At 43.6% G+C, this 12,752-nt stretch overlaps 1 pseudogene across 1 annotated transcript; it reads right to left on the reverse strand.

Annotated features, from left to right (window-relative positions):
- Positions 1-6,268: 6,268 nt before the first annotated feature.
- On the reverse strand, positions 6,269-10,985 carry LOC147893281 (pentatricopeptide repeat-containing protein At4g39530-like; annotated as a pseudogene). Its single transcript, XR_015542187.1, has 3 exons — positions 10,626-10,985; positions 10,459-10,535; positions 6,269-10,355 (listed from the first exon to the last, which is right to left on the reverse strand). The product of XR_015542187.1 is annotated as a pentatricopeptide repeat-containing protein At4g39530-like (transcript).
- Positions 10,986-12,752: the final 1,767 nt, after the last annotated feature.

The raw sequence follows: 12,752 nt of genomic DNA on the forward strand, positions 1-12,752 counted from the left end.
CATGCATCTACCATTCAATGCACCCTTCCCTTGCTATTGCCCCTAGGACCTAGATGTGAAGAGAGTGAGAGAGAAGTAAGGAGTCTCACTTGCAGCTTTCTCACATACACAATGGGGAAGGCTTGGAGGGCTTAAGCATTGAAGTAAATAAGTAAGGCTTGGAGATGGATGTAGGAGAGAGAGAGACGCCCGTCACAGCAATCATGAGAGCACAGACGAGTTTTCTTTGTTTTTCTTCAAAAACATTGACTTTGCTCAAAGAGGTAAGGAGCCAAAAAAAATTAAAGCTCATATTACCACTCTTCCAAGTACTATTCGAATTCCTTTTCAAAATCTGAGTTGACGGCTACTTCATCTCTCTTCCCAACAATTCTTTAGAGAAGTACTTCCCAATCTCAAGTCCTCATGGAGCATAGCAAGTGCTCTAATACCACTAAAATGTGAATAACAATTCTATCACATACAATAGCATCAAAATTTGAATATGCACGAAAACTCATGAAAAGACAAGAGGCAATCACTGGGTACAATCTCCCCCCTTGAGGTGTGTGGCTCGTGATCCCACACCAAGAGTATTTATAATATTGAAATAAGAGCATGAACCATTGATACAAAGTCATGTATTCATCTCTTGAACATCCCTTTTCCATACTTTTCTCTTGAGCATCCTTTTACCATACTTTTCTCTTGAGCATCCTTTTACCATACTTTTCTCTTTGTCAATTCAAAATTTTATCATTGAAAGAAGATTTATACTTTTTAACATTATCAAAAACAATATTACTTCTTTCCGATGCAGAAGACATAAAATCACCAATAAAAGTAAGTTCACAGAGATATACCTCACATTCTTCTTGGTGTAGTAGTCCTTCCAATTCCATCGAACAAATAAGAGGAGAGTTGGGCACATCATATTCTCTCTGAATCTAGAAAACTCTACCCTCTTTTTCAAACATAATGGAATTATTAAGATAACTTTTCTTTAAGCTATGCCCAAGACTATACAACCAAGCACTACATCTGTTCGATCAAGATGCAGGATTTGGAAATCCAAGGCATCGTGATAACCTTGAAAATCCACCTCTACACCATGTGTCATGGTGTCCCAAACCTTTTATCACTGCCCTTTGCCTAAGAGACCACATATTTATGGGCACTTGGACTCTCAGGCAATTTTAATTTCTTAACTAACGAGTAGTTCAAGAAATTATGTGTTGCACTATCATCGACCATCACTCTTATCCTTTGCCCCTTTATTTTTTCATGCATCCTCATTAAATCATGAGGACCAAAGGTGGGCTGCCACATTGCCGATCATAGACATCACATGTGGGTGTTATCCTCATGATAGACCTCTACCTTAGTGTACTTTTCAATACCATTAAGCGCAAACACCTGCACCACATGTACTTGTTTTTGTGGAGGTCTCTTTGGGGCTTAAGCTCCCGCTTGTTTATTTTTAGGGAAGTTCCAAGCAGTATGGTCTTTGCCCAAAGATTTGAAGCAAATATTTTTGTGTCAGGCCCTTTCATAATCCTCTTTCTTCAAGAGAGGATACTTTTGTGTTTGAAATTTCTTAGGTGTTGCCTAAGGAACCTTCTTCTTAAAGTGCCCCTTCCTTTTCAAATTAGGAAATTTGTTGAAGTTAGGAACAAAACATGTTTGTTCTGAAGTTCCAACTTTGGATTTCCCCATCGTATCATCATATATTTAGGCATACTTAATTGCTTCCTCAAAGATTTTGGGAGGATATCTTTTCACCTCAACCTTATGTCTTTGAGACCTCTCACAAAATCCCTTATCTTCTAGAATTCATCAATTCCATTAAGCTTAAGGACTGCCTCCCTATAGCTCGCTATATACTGGACTAGAGTGTTTTACCCATTGTGCAATTGTCCCAAGCCTCCCACGCTCTTTCTAATTTATTTTTTTGTAAAAACTCTTTTAAGAAGGCTTGTTCATGCTTTCACGACTTGATTTTCAAGAGGGGTATTCCTGAGTCAATGGAAGTCTTGCCACTTTTGTAAGAATGTATTAATCGCATCTTTATTGCACTCCTTTTCTTCCCCATTGAAAATTGGCCTCTCTAGTTATAGCTGTTCCTCATGTATTTCCTCTCTAGCTATAGCTGTTCCTTTTCTAGCCCTCTCCTCACTTTCCCTAACCATTTCATCTCTTTCTGGAGTTGACATTTTCAAATGCGAGTTTATCAGATTTTTATAAAGCAAAAAGCTTTTGTGACAATTATTTCAATGTTCATATTGAATCATATGTTGTCAAAAATATTTATGTTCTTTTTGACGGCCATCAAATTCAAAACAAAAATTTTCAACATTTTGCATCTTCTAAGGGGCATCAAAAACCAATATCAAAATTGATATTGTTGTGTAGTAGTCTTTGGGGTTATGTCTTAACTTTATCATTTTAAAAAGTCTTATATTTCATCACTTTCATTGATGGTTACTCCAAAAAGACATGGATCTATTTTTTTAAGCAGAACGAAAATGCTATAAATCCATTTATGGAGCTTAAAGCTTTGGTACATTATGAAATTTAATACAATGGAGCTGCATAAAGAATAACAAATATGTAGTAGAGTCAACTAGAGATGAAAAGCTTGTTACCCATCCATATTGACGAAAGCATGTGAGATTATAGTTTCTGTAATGAACATATGTCCAACATCCATCTCATAGAATATTACACTAAAATAAACTTTTATAGGTGTAAAGCCTTCGGTTAGTCACGTGAGAGTATTTGGCTCTCTTGCATAAGCACACATTCTAGCTGAACTCTATAACAAGTTGGATATGAAATCTATCAAATGAATCTTCATAGGCTATAGTGAAGAATCAAAGTCCAAACGCCTAGCGACTCTTTAATGCAGCAAAAGAAAACTCAACCTTTCCAAAGATGTTGTTATTGGATGAAACATCATCATATTTTAATCAAACTACAATAGTTTCAACCACATCATCTTTGAGTCCAGCTATTAAACAAATTATCTTTGGTAAGTTTCTAGTTCACTTAGAAGGTGTTCAATCCACTGTGACAGCATAGATCAAAGAAAAAGAATACATAATAGATAATCACTAATCTGTTGAGAGTTATAGTGCCATGAGCACATAATTAGAGGCTAAGGTATGTGCTAAGGAAAGAATCAAAGTAGCCACCCTAGGATGTGGACTACATGATGTGGAGATGTGGATTGAGGATATCCACAAGTGTTGACTACTCTATATAAGAGGCCTATCATGTATTGTTGATATAACACATTTGGAATAGATTGAGTATTGCCTACCTTGTGTCTCTCTCATGGAGTTTCTTCTATGGTTTGATCCTCCGTGATCTTTATGCTCATTGAGTGATAGATTAGACTAAGTACGATCCACACTTTGTCATGGTATCAAAGCAGGTTAAGCTAAGCTAAGCCTAGATTAGGTTTAGGTCATTGAGAGAGAGATCCAATACTCCTTAGGTAGTTAGAGATTTTCGTTCATTGAGAGGTGCTTATCCTTGAGAGATTTCCATTCTTTCTCTTGAGTGTCTGTGAGAGTTCTTGTGAGGTTCATTCTTCCTGAGTGGTCATTTTTGCTCATTGAGAGAGAACATATCTCTATTCTTCTTCTCCAAGAGAAAGAGAGGGAGATACTCTGAAGGCAATATGCCAATAAAAGACTTTCGAGCTCCTGCGCACTGTGGCTCCTCTCCATTTTCTGAGTCTGGAAGTAAGAATTATCTACGAGGATGCAATGCGAAAAGCTGGCTCCGAGAAAGCATAGAAACTACAGCTCTTCTATAGCCCAGGACTTCATCTACGTCCACCCCCAGCGAGCCAACGCCTCATCGTCCAGAAGCTTCTCCACCGTCCAATGGTGACCTTCAATCACTATTGACTGTAGAAGCTAGAGTGAGCGGGGTAGCAGCTGCATATCCGACCTGAGTATCCCGAGTAGCTCCAACGAGCAATCGGCTCTAGCCTTGACCTTATGCTCTAGAGAGCCATAGCCAGCTCCATCCAAACAGGGGCTCCAACAACGATGGCTGTCTCCTTCTCAGAGCACCGGCTCAGCCAACCAAAGCCCACGATGGCCATCAAACAAAGCAACGAGTTGACGAATTATCCCAGTGCACCACTCAACACAGCTATCCCCATAGAGCATGGAAGCATCCAACGGCCCTCCCTACCCCCAACACTGTCTAACATCCCATGCTGCATGATCGTCAACACCTCCCTACCCCCAACAGCCTGGTGGTGCCAAGACAAACGGCTCTTGAGAAGGCTCCAAGCTCTCTTGCAAGGTAGCTATGACACAGAAGGCTCTCCTACACCAAGCACTAATGGACCTTTTTCACGAGGGAACCTATGACCAGTGCGCCATCTATGGCTCTCACGACCGACCAGCAACTCCATCAACGAACACAGCAATCATTTGGCCTCCTTGTGTAGCTGTCCACTTCACACATGGAGCCGACCATGCAGAGAGATCAGGCTGCAAACGGTGAATCTCCCTGAGCGACCCTCCACAAATCACCACCTTCGTCCTTTGTTTTCTTTTCAAAGGTTTCTTCCTAAGGTTCTCACTGCCTGACACGTGGCAGATAGGAAGCAACCAAGGGTTGGATCATGGTTGAGTCAGGTCACCCTGGGTTTGGTCATTGGTCATTGGTCAAACAACCCACACTAAACCACGGTTAGTTTTAGGTTCAAGATTAGTTAAAGGTGCCACATAAGCATGCACAGTCAGCATGTGTCTTCTCAGTACACAGCCTCTTGCTAAGCACAGTTTGAAATCTACATGTGAATCCCTGTGCCACATCATCAAGAACCATTTCTCGATCAAAACTTCGACAAGCCGTAACTTCCAATCCAAGAAGAATTTACACACGCTCTAAAAATGAAAAGTGATCGTCTTTTCGAGCTCTACGTGCTTGTCAAGTCAGAATCATTGTTAGCAATTAGACACTGCCAATATTGAAAGAAATCAATTGGTAAGATCTTTGCAACAAATGACAAATCAAAGCATGAATGCACACATCGCTATCATAAGCATGCCAAAAGCACAAGTGCATGAGATGACCATAGTACAAAGCATGGCATCCACGCATAAAGCATCAAGGCACATGGAAGAACAAAGCATCATGCATCAAGCTACATCAAGCAAAGAAGAAAATGCCATTGACATCAAGCATTGAGAAGCAACAACCTTGCCACCTTCAGCCCATATGTTTGTAAATCAAACCTGACCACCTGAGAATAGCCATGTAAGCATCCACAAAGAGATCATTTGTTGTAATATGTACCTGAGCAATCATCCAAGCTAGGGTAGGGTAATCATACATAGTCCACAATAAAATCTTTCTTAGCTTAAGGTTTTCCTTGGTTAATTGGCCTTGAGATATCATAGATTTTATGCGATTTTGTACAAAATTGACAATTGCTAGCTTGTGAGTGTCGAGGATCCTTTCACTGAATGCAAGGCACTTATGAAGATAAAGCCATAAACTAATAACTACAAGGTAGAAGAGTGTGCTGGCATTAGACCAAAGGTGACCAAGATATGGCCAAATATGCTAAAAAGAGTATATTGGCAAATGATGTGGCTAAAGCTGTTTCAAGATGTGAACAAATCCTAAAGTGGCTAAAACTGTTTCAAAATGTGTATCTACAAATACTCTCTCTCTCTCTCTCTCTAGGAATCCTTAAAGTGGCTAAAAGTGTTTCAAATGACAATGTGTGAAATTGGTTCAAATCGGATGCCAAACAACCACAAGATAAGGGGTACTAGAAACATGTATTTTCAGGTTTTTCAAAAGCAGAACGCTGATCAACACTCTCTCTCTCTCGCAGGCATTACCTTAGCCTCCTCAACTATACAATATTTGTCCAAATCCGTTTATAAGAGACTTTTGTGATGTTCGATCACCAGATGTATGGGCTCGGCTAGCTTGACTGACTCTAGGTCTAGTCAAGTAAAGATTGACATAATTTACAAATAAGTCTAAAAATGAAAGACACGTACAAAAATGATGACATGGTGCAGGTCTTCATGTGCAACAATGCAAGGTGTGCTTGTGAGGGCATTGTGCTTAAAAAGCACACTATGTGATGTGGCTTTATGAGAACTGTTGACGTGGCAACTATGCTTTCCATGTGATGCGGCATTGTGTGAGCTGTTGACGTGGTAACTAATGATGACGTATCACTGAGAATGCTGGCCTGGCTGGTCAAGCTGCTCTGATACCATGTTTGGAAAATAGGAGAGAGTGAGAGGAGAAGAGTGCCCGCACACACTAACTGTACAGTATCTTATGATGACGAAGAGAAGAAATATACAACTTTACCCCTTAAGAGTTTGGGTTTCGCCCTTTGCTCTTTATAATCCTGTCTAGATGGTGCAATGTACACCATTCTTGACAAAGCTCATAAAGTTCAAATACTTCAAGTGCTCTCAGACTATTGAAAGGTGGTATTACCCAAGAAGGTAATACAAACACATTCGCTTTCTTTGGACTAGCATAGAGGCATTGAAGTTACTTGTAGCAACAGATCCACGGTCTTGTAATGGCAACTCGCTAAAACACAAATCATGATCTGACTCAATGCCATCCTTGTCTGAATGCCGGTCATCATATCTTTCCATCATTCTAGTAATACAAACGCATTCGCCTTCTTTGGACTAGCATAGAGGCATTGGAGTGGTCACTTGTAGCAACAGATCCATGGTCTTGTAATGGCAACTCGCTAACACACAAATCATGATCTGACTCAATGCCATCCTAGTCTGAATGCCGGTCATCATATCTTTCCATCATTCTAGCAGAACATTATAAATAACAAAAAACAGGCTACTATAGATGCACCACATCACCAATAACCCCCACAGGCACACTGTTCGTCATTGAAGTGGTTTGCATCTCTCAAAAGAATAGTTTGCTGATCTATCTTTTGATATCAGTGCAGTGGCCGTCGTTGAAAACCCACAGACTCTTGATAACTCGTCCAGGTGTCCCCTTGGGTGTATTGATTAGGACACACAATATAGCCAGCTTGCCCAGACAGCCATGCATCAATGGAGCCTCGTGACATCCAATGCAAATCTGGGACATACACTTCCTCATTTTGAGGGAAGATGTTCTAGCTTTGCATGCATATTTTTGGTTTTGGGAAATTACAGTAACCCCCCCCACACAAGCGAATGCAGAGTCCCACTGCTGTCAGTCCACCGACTTTGTCCGGGCTTTTTCCATGCTTATTTTCTTACCCTCATTTTCTCTACCTCGTTCTCCTCCTCTTGCATGTTAGCATCTCCATAGATGTTAGACATCAAGACATAACATGCAGCATCCTTTTCATCCAATTGCACCGCGTGTTCAAAGGCCAGTCTTCCAAGCTTCACATTACCCCACTTTTGACAAGCACCCAACACCGTATGCCAGACCACGAGATTAGGATGGAAAGGCATTGTCATCACCATCACTACCGCCTCATCTAATTGGCCTGCACGGCCAAGTAGATTAACAATGCCAATGTAGTGCTCAATGGTTGGAGTGACGCCATAGTCTGTGCTCATGGTCTCAAAGTACTGCTGGCCCTTATCCACAAGACCCATGTGACTGCATAAAGTCAGAATAATAGAAAATGTGGCCCCATTTGGCTTTATCCCTTCTCCTCTCATTCTCTCAAGCATATGGAAAGCATTTTCACTTTCACCTTGCTGGGCACATCCTGAGATCAGTGCATTCCACAAGACTACGTCTCGAACTGGTAGCTTGTGAAACACTTCCTGTGCTTCTGCAAGCGAGCCACATTTGGCATACATATCCACCAAGGTGTTGCCCACAAAATGCTCTCTTTCCAGCTCCTTTCTGGCTATGTTGGTGTGCAATTCTCGGCCCTTGTCCATGGCTCCTATGCTGCCACAAGCTTTCAAGCTGCAAACAAACGTGACAGAATCTGGATAGAGACCCTCCAGTTGCATTTGTTCAAAACAGTTCAGTGCTTCCTCACCAAGCCCATGCTCAGCATATCCTGCAATCAGTGCATTCCACGAGACTACACCACGAACTGCCAGCTTGTCAAATGCTTCGCATGCTTCTGCAAGCGAGCCACACTTGGCATACATATCCACCAAGGTGCTCCCAATAGTAAGATCTCTTTCCAGCCCCTTTCTGGCTATCTCGGCATGCATTTCTCGACCCTTGTCTGTAGCTCCTACCCTGCCACAAGCTTTCAAGCTGCATACAAACGTAACAGCATTTGGAGAGAGACCATCCAGTTGCATCTGTTTGAGAGAGTTCAACGCTTCCTCACCAAGCCCATGGTCGGCATATCCTGCCATGAGTACAGTCCAAGAGACAACATCTTGAACTGGCAGCTTGTCAAACGCTTCCTGTGCTTCTGCAAGCAGGCCACATTTGACATACATATCTACCAAGGTGTTGCAAACAACAAGATCTCTTTCTAGCCCAATCCTGGCTATCTCAGCATGTATTTCTCGGCCCTTAGCTATGGCTCCTATGCTGCCACATGATTTCAAGATGCAAACAAATGTGACGGCATCTGGAGAGACACCCTCCGATTGCATCTGTTCGAGACAGTTCAGAGCTCCCTCACCAAGTCCATGCTCAGCATATCCTGTCATGAGTGCTGTCCATGAGATCTGGTTTTGAATTGGCAGCTTGTCAAACGCTTCCTGTGCTTCTGCAAGCGAGCCACATTTGGCATACATATCCACCAGGGTATTGCCAACAAGCACCTCTCTTTCTAGGCCCTTCCTGGCTATCTCGGCATGCATGTCTCGGCCCTTGTCCATGGCTCCTGTGCTGCCACAAGCTTTTAGGCTGCAAACAAATGAGACAACATTTGGGGAAAGACCATCCAACTGCATCTGATCGAGACAGTTCAGAGCTTCCTCACCAAGCCCCTGCTCCACATATCCTGTGATCATTGCATTCCACGAGACTACGTCTTGAACTGACAGCTTGTCAAATGCTTCCTGTGCTTCTACAAGCGAGCCACATTTGGCATACATATCCACCAAGGTGTTGCCAACAACAAGATCTCTTTCCAGCCCAATTCTAGCTATCTCAGTGTGTACTTCTCGGCCCATTTCCATGGCTCCTATGCTGCCACAAGCTTTCAAGCTGCAAACAAATGTGACAGCATTTGGAGAGAGACCCTCCAGTTGCATCTGTTTGAGACAACTCAGTGCTTTCTCACAATGTCCATGCTCAGTATATCCTGTGATCAATGCGTTCCATGAGACTACGTCTTGAACTGGAAGCTTGTCAAATGCTTCCCGTGCTTCCGCAACCGAGCCACATTTGGCATACATATCCACCAAGGTGTTGCCAACAAGATGATCTCTTTCCAGCCCCTTTCTAGCTATCTCCAAGTGTATTTCTCGGCCCTTGTCCATGGCTCCTATGCTGCCACAAGCTTTCAAGCTGCAAACAAACGTGCCAGCATCTGGAGAGAGACCGTCCACTTTCATCTGTTCAAGACAGTTTAAGGCTTCCTCACCAAGCCCATGCTTAGCATATCCTGCAATAAGTGCGTTCCACAAGATTACGTCCCGTACTGGGAGCTTCTCAAACACTTCCTGTGCTTCTGGAAGCGAGCCAGATTTGGAATACATATCCACCAAGGTGCTTCCCACAATAAGATCTCCTTCAAGCCCCTTTCTGGCTAACTCGGTGTTGATTTCTCTGCCTCTTTCAACATCTTTCAACCTAGCACAAGCCTTCAGTATGGACAGGAAGGTATACTTGCTAGGGTGTACAGAATCCTCTTGCATTTTCTGGTAGAGATTAAGTGCATGCTCTGAATTGCCAAACTCAATATGACCCCGTATAAGAGAATCCCAAGAATACACATTCCGATCAACCAACTTGTTAAAAACTTGCTGAGCTTCGCACATGCTTCCAACTTGGACCAACAATGGTACCAGGTAGTTCCCAAGAGATCTATGATCTTCCAGACCATTTTTGGACAGGTAGGCATACAAGCGCTTGGTATACTCTAGATTTTTCTGCGTTCTGCAGTTACGCAAGATGCATATAAGGTTCTGAACAGAAGGCGTCTGGGACATCTGTTCCATAGACGTGAGTGCCTCCTCTAAGCTGAGCGTTTCCCAGCCGCTCTTCTCGCGCTGTCTTTGTGCTTTGGATGCATTGTCCTTTACGCCAGTCTCGCTACACTCCTCCACCAAGCCACGGTCTTGGGCCTCAACAGTGGATGCTTTGGGCTTTTCCTCGAGCACTTCTCTAACCCAAAGTGGATTGTCCCAGCTGTCTATCCATAGCGACTCCTCGGTGATCTTATGCTTTAAATGTAGAGATCTCGAATTTTTCTGTCAAAGATTTACAAGAAATTCTTCAGACTCTTTTAAGAAATCCTTCAGACTTCAGATTTACGGGGGCAAATCTTTCATTTCAGACTCGCCGCACACTTACTTGGATCTCTCGGTTGTCCCACCACTGAGAGGAATCCATGGAGTATTCCTTCCATAAACGCTCTGTCCCTGGCCTACCTGCGAAGCATGACCACACCAAAAACCGATTGCCTGAAGTGGGGTGAGGAGAAGACTTTCTCAATTTCGACAGTTCCAAAAGAACAGTACCTGAAGGAAAATATGCCTCTACTACCGCTCCACTATCCGGGAGGAAAGCCATAGGAGAATGAGGGCTTGATTGCTTGCGCAGATGAGCAACCGACAAGTGAGACGTATGACAGGGATGTCGTGTAGATATATTCATCATCATCGCGAGAAAAACTCGAGGAAGAGGAGCAAGGCGCCTTGCTCCTCTTCCCACCACTGCATGCGCAGAGAGGGCACGAATCCAAGGACACTTGGCGAGGACTATGCGCCCTCGGTTCCGGCTAAGGTCGTGCTCGTCGGCTAAAGTCGCGCTCGTCAACGGCTAGGGTCGCAAGAGTTTTGATGGTGACTGTTGGATCAAAAACCCTTCAGTAATTGGTTGGTTTTTGGCCTGTCATGGGTAGGCTTAGGGCCTATGTCATGGAAGGGAAATGCTTGAGAAATAGCTATTTCTATTATGCTATGCAAATGCACCATGGGAAATAGAGGGGGAAATAGGGTCGGACCGTGGGAAATAGGGTGGGACCATGCTCTAGACCTCAAGGTGCTATTTCCCACACTCTTGAGAACCATTGATGTGACATTTCCTTATATAGCTCTCTCATTTCCCCTCCATTTCCCTTGGATCATTATGTCATGCATCGAGGGACAACATCCAAACTAGGCTCCTCCAAGGGAAAAACATCCAAAATAGCAATCCTTATTTCCCTCCTTTTTCCCCTCCATGACATATGCCCCTTAGTAAAGGCTCTTTCTCGGAGATGGGAAAAATAATAATTTGGATATTTTGTTTACTTAAGTGATTGGTGGAAGTGTTCCACCCAATCAATGCAGGCCACCGAATTTCCTATACTAATGATTCATTGGTTATCTTTAGAGTACATTCCCACGTTGTCGATCTCTTCGACGGGAAATAAGGCTACCCACATGGACAGCAGGCAGGCTGCCATGTGAGCAGCCCAGAGAAGCACATGCTTGGCACATGGAGGACAGTAACAGCACGAACTTGCCACGTGGCTGTCCTGCAAGTGGAGAGGACCTGATTGTGCAGGGTTTGCAGGCTGCGATGATGTGACACTGACGTCAACAGATGTATGGAACTGGTACGGACCTGGACGAGTGCACACAGCAGGGTGTACGGAGTTGATGGAGGCTGGTTTGGGCCTGGAACAGGTTAGGTAACTAGGGGGAACAGGTGCAGCTGGAGTCTCCCATTCTGGTTGATCCCAGTGCTGCATCTCATGTAGTCCAAGATGCTTTAGTTACAGTTGCAGCCCTAGTTGCAACTTCTCCCCCGGACCCATTGGTTGCCCCTCTCCCTTTCACAGGGGTAGCCCCTCTCCCTAACCATGCACATTCTCTAGTTGGAGGGGCCTCCACAGTTTTTCAGACACAGGGTTCTCAAGAGTAGTCTTCAGCTCCCCTCTTGGATAGAGGAAAGGAGATTGGGTACCCCATTGATTCACTTCCCTCTGAAGGGATCCTCCGCACCGGTGGGTTGGGCCTGATTCACAGGAACTCCTTTTTCAACCTTGGTAGATTTCCCCAAGGAGGACTCATCTTTTGGTGAGGCAGTGATTGGGATTCCTGTTGACATGATGTCTTCTTCTTCAGGTGACACAGTGTTTTCTCTTGTTGGGTTTTTGCCACTTGGTCCCATCCCTCACTCTTTGGGAAGGAGGTCTTCCCCTATTGACGTCTTCTTCTTCAGATGGTAGGGTGTTTTCTCCTGTTGAGTTTTCGCCACTTGGTTCCATCCCTCACTCTTTGAGCAAGAGGTCTTCCCCTATTGAGGGGTTTGTTTCCTCCACTAGGTCGAGTAAGATGTTCCATTCTACATCCTCCCATTGATGAGGATTCTTAGCCGAAATATACAGGGCCTTGGTGGTGTCCCTCATCGCACAGCAGTAGCCAACTGATTTAGAAGCAACTTCATCCAGGTGTTACTAGTGGCTCTATTGATATTTTACTCTTATATGAGCACAAATTGGATGCTAGTGATTGAACAAATTCAGGCAATCTACTTTTAGGTCACACTATTTGCTCACCGACCTTTGGTACTGGGGAGGTACTTGTAATTCAGTTTTGGATTCTTTTCTCCGCTTGTGATCTTACCCTTCACAGCCCAGTGGGTTCTTCTTTTGATTG

This window comes from Dipteris shenzhenensis, chromosome 15, assembly GCF_047967505.1.
Source record: "Dipteris shenzhenensis isolate YYH24624 ecotype China chromosome 15, Dip_SZ_1.0, whole genome shotgun sequence".
Lineage (NCBI taxonomy): Eukaryota > Viridiplantae > Streptophyta > Polypodiopsida > Gleicheniales > Dipteridaceae > Dipteris > Dipteris shenzhenensis.